Source organism: Lemur catta, chromosome 11 (assembly GCF_020740605.2).
Source record: "Lemur catta isolate mLemCat1 chromosome 11, mLemCat1.pri, whole genome shotgun sequence".
Lineage (NCBI taxonomy): Eukaryota > Metazoa > Chordata > Mammalia > Primates > Lemuridae > Lemur > Lemur catta.
In genome coordinates this window covers 79,879,217-79,884,099 of record NC_059138.1, presented here as the reverse complement: position 1 = coordinate 79,884,099, position 4,883 = coordinate 79,879,217, and positions in this window count along the sequence as shown.

Here is a 4,883-nt window from a genome sequence, read left to right as displayed (position 1 = left end):
GGTATTGAGTTGGAATACCAAAGACACTTGGAGGTGCTGGGGACAGGGATGTTTAAATTTTAAAATGCAGAAGCAAAACTAGATTCGGTGATAACAAGGTGCAGGGGGAGACCATAAGAGTGGGTAGATGACATGGAGAAAGAGTGCAGGTCTCTGGAGATGAGGATGTCAAAGAGCTGAGAGTCCCAGTGTCGAAGTCATTCTTACCATCGGTAGGAACAGGGAGGACAAAGGCCACTGCTAGAGTAAATGGGGGGCAGGGAGCTAATGGGCAGTCCATACAGGACATCAATGAGAACGAACAGAAATGACAAAGACTTCAGAGGAGCTTTCTAGGAGTGGGAAAAAGAGTAGTGCAGTTGTGGGAAAATGAGCCTGCCAAAGGAGAAGGTCCTCTGGGAACAGTCAAGTGGCAGTGGCTCTGGAGAAGAGCTGAATATCTCAGGAACAGATTGCTGACCTCAGGGAGCACAAGGCCAGGCTAGGTAGAGAGAACAGCTTAGGAGTGAGAGGACAAAGTGTGTGACACGTCCAGGTGTGCACCCTGGCTAGTAGGGATAGGAGACTGACCATATATGAGTGAATCAGCTCCAGATCCTCCTCTGTGTTTGAAGGTAGGAGAGAGGAAGGTTCAGGCTTCTGGCGAGGAGTCAGCAGAGGAATGCCGCATGCACACAAATGCTGGCTCAAAGAAGAGGCCAGAGGTAGAATTCTTGCCTGCCAGTATTCCTAAGGCCACCTGGCCACCTTCAATGTGGGGGTACCTTGGCATCCTTGGGGAAGTCTGCTCTGGTCTAGATAGAGTTGGGGAGCTCTGAAAGCCAGCCTCCAGGTCATGGCAATCTGGGCATTTCATATTCCACTCACTGTTTATCTCATTTATTCACTCTTTAATCCATTCATTTATTCCTCAAACTTACATTAGTGTTTCTGTCCTTCCTCATCTGAAAGGGACTTAAGATGTTCATTTTAGCCAGCCCCAAATCAAGGCTTTTAGAAATGTGCTTTTCCCTGTCTATAACTCTTTTTCCATGTTCCATTCTATTCAAACAAAATCCATCCTTCCAACCTGGCCTAGATCAAATTTCACCTCCTCCCTGAAAACTAAATCATGTCAGCCATCATCTTTTCTCTTCGGAATTCTTTTAGCATGTATTCTCTGAAGCACACATTTTGCTACTTAACTATATTTTGTTCTAGCTTAGCTTGCCTCTCCAACTAAACTTTAAGCCATTTGGGGATGGAGACTTAGTATATAAATTTGTAATATCTCTAACATCTACTAAGGCACTAAGAACATAGTAAGCTCTCAATAACAGGAATTGCATTTTAAAGAGGCATGCCCCTCTGCAACACAGTGGTTCTCGACAATGCACTGTAACTAGGACTATAATAATGAACTCTCTGAGTTCTCAGGAACACTCACTGGAGCATGAACGGTTTAAATTACAAGGTCAGCTCTAAGAAAGACAGAAGATAAAATTTGAAGAGCAATAAAGTAGCAATTTACATTTGTTCTCACCAGACTACAGGAATACATTATAACACGGTGACAAGTTAATGTTGGAGCTTTGCTGAAAGTTGAATGCTACACAGACATACTTTGTTGCACCCATTTTAGGTTTCTATGCAGTGTGCTGGGATTATGCAGATTCCTATTTTGGGATGAGCAACTGTTTAGCAAGACAACTGTCATAATCTAGAACTTGACCCTAGGACATTTCTCGAATACAGTGAATAAGTGACCTAGTTCAAGGAAATGAGAAATAAATGCCACAGCTTTCTCATGTACCTGTCACTCCATGGGTAGGAGAGCAAGTGGGAGGAAAAAGGGAACATTTGGAAGTTCTAAATGGGGCCTTTAAAATGCCAATGTGGAGAAATAAGAAAACTGGTTCCCAGCACAGTCTTCCCTTAACGAAATTTACTTTTTTCATTGCCCAGCTGATGATTCCCTGACCCCTAGCTTTAATATCACTAAGCTTTATTTTTCTACATTTCATTGTTTTCCTCTATTATTTTATGTTCTTCCTTTTTATGCTAATTTCCTTCTTATAATCTCCTCTATCTCCACGTCCAAAGTTTAAAAGATATATCACATATTTAATCAAACATTTTTATTTCAATGCTCAAAGTGTAGCTTGTAGTGAGAAAAGGATTGGGTTTGCACTCAGGGTATGAGACCAGTGATTCTTCATGCCTGCTTGTTCTTTCACGTGCCTGTTCTTAGAAGCTGCCTAGGCTGGGTATTTCCGTAGTGCCACAAGAGGAAGTACCTTTCTGGTGCATCTGGAACTCCCAGGATGGGGAAGCACATTAAGGATGGTAATTGTAATGCTTAATTTAAATTCATTATAACCTTAAATTGATTCATAGGATAATCCATGTATAACACATTTTTTTTAATATGCAGCTTGTAGCTTTCAGTTTGTTTATTTATTTAGCATTCACCACTATGTGGCAGGCACTGGCCTGAGGATACAGATATAAATTAACTACATTCCCTGCTTTTGTGGATCTCATAGTGCTAGGGATAAAATGAAATCTGGCATATAATTTCCCATGACTGTGCTAGTTTCTACTCCTTCACTCTCCCTGTGTAAAATGTCCTTCTTTTGGGGAAAGGGGTATGAGGAATTGCCTACTGTTTTATCCATGTTTAAGGACCCACAAAATGCGTATCATTTGTAAAGCACATGAGGAAAGCCGGGAACCATTCCGGGGGCATCAACTGCTCAGATAGCTGAGAAGCTGGAAGCGTAGGGAGCGCAGGACCAGTCCAGAGATCACATGGTTGCCCTTGCTCTCCAGCCCTCCATTGGGCTACATTCTCCCCTTACTCCACCCCATTACGGGTGGTCAGTCTCAGACTCTGGGAGGACCAAGAGCTTGTCATCTTCCTTATACATCACCCACTATTTTGAATAGTTATTGAGCAATTACTTTGATCCAGAAAATTACCTTAAATATTCTTTGAGCAATTACTTCGATAGATGTAATTGTTAGATACTTTACATACATTGTATGTAAGGGTTGGTATGGGTGAATGCAGTGACTGGAACCTGGACCCAAATTGATCACGTTTCTTAAAAATAAATATTCCACAGTGCCCCTCTCTGGGATTCTCTACGTGGTTGCCAAGCCAGGAGGGGTAAGCACTGATGAGCACTTGTGGAACTTATAAAAACCCAGTGGGTGTGTCTTACACATATGTGTTCCCCTTTCAATTCGTTCAACAAACTTTCATACCCAGGCTCTAGCAGTGGTCCCCAACCTTTTTGGCACCAGGGACCTGTTCATGGAAGACAATTTTTCCATGGACAGGCGGTGGTGGTGTGGAGCTCTGATGTGATGCCCATTTCTAACAGATCACTGACCCAAACTGGCCATGGCAGTGGGTTGGAGACCGCAGCTCCAAGGGACAATTGATGGATAGGAAAGATCCCTTGTCCAGAAATTCAAGACCAAGAAGAAGAGAACTAGAATTAAATGACTTTCAAGTACACTACAGGAGACAGTGTTATGAATGATAATTTGATTATGTTATCTCCTGTATTCATCCACTCATTTATTCATTTAACAAGTGTTTGCTAAAATGGTATCAGATGAAGGGAGGCAGTTCCTGAATCCAGGGCCTCTCACATACAGGGGCAGACACACAAGCAATCCAATAGTTGAAATGTTGGACCTCTTTTTCCATGAGTCTTTCTAATCATTTTAAAAAAAAATCCATCAACAAATTCTTTGTTATTATCTTCAATAGACATTGAAATAGGTTTCTTTTAACCTGATAAATTCAGCATTAATCCCAGAAGTAACACTGGATTCATCTGACCCATTGTTTCAGACTCCAAGCCTTCTGTATCCCACTTGCAACCATTTTCTGAAAACCAGTGTACAAAAATAGTCGTTCCCAGCTCCAATAAAGACATCTGAAAGTCTAAATTCGCAAAACATAGAGTATGAGGGATTATTAATTAGCATGGCACTTTTCCCTTTAAAAAGCATCCACTGTCCCTTAAAAAAGCGTAACAGTGAATGGTGGTATTAATAAAGCAATCATTGGGCAGAGAAACGAAAAGTGTAAGAACCCACAGCGACGTGAAGTCCCTGAAATTCCGACGTAAATAAGCAGAATGATGTGCCTTGATTTACAAAACTGGGACTTAAAGACAACTTTTTGGATGAAGCCCACCGGGCACAGCCAGGAAAAGAACCTCTTGGTTGTAATCCATGAGGCAGTAGGGCTCTGTGCAAAGAATGCGGAGGAGGAAAGAAGGGATAACTGGGATCTATCCCGTTTTGTTTTGAATATTCCTGGGTTTCATTTACTCACGCATTCTGCTGCTATGTGAAAGAAAATACGTTTGCAACGAAAGTCTCCGGTCTTATTACCACATAAAGTTTTCTTGCTTTCTATTAAGCAACAAGGTTACAGCAGGTGCAACAAACTAAACATACTTGTTGATAATCTTTCCGGCTCCGGCTGGCCGTTCCATTTATCACCTTCAGCCTCGGCCCCTATCCCAGTTGTCAGTTTACACTTGTGTCTCGACCCTTATCGGCGCCCCACGAGATACTTTGTTATTTTACATTGGGTCTTGCCGGTTCCTCGCATCCAAGATCCAGGCGCCTCCCCGGCGGCATTCTAGGTAGCGCGGCCACACGCTGTGCAGTAAACCGAGACACCGCGGCCGAGGCGCCCAGGGCGCGCGCACAGCGCCCCTCCGTGGCCGTCCCGGGGCGTCTTCCCGGGTCCGGCCGCCCCGCCCCCGCCCCCTGGGCCGCGCGGGCTCCACGCGCAGCCTTAATCGACTCCGAAACTTCCACCCGCGCCCTCCACCTCCAGAGGGCTCTTCCTCCGCGCCCGCCACTCCCAGAAG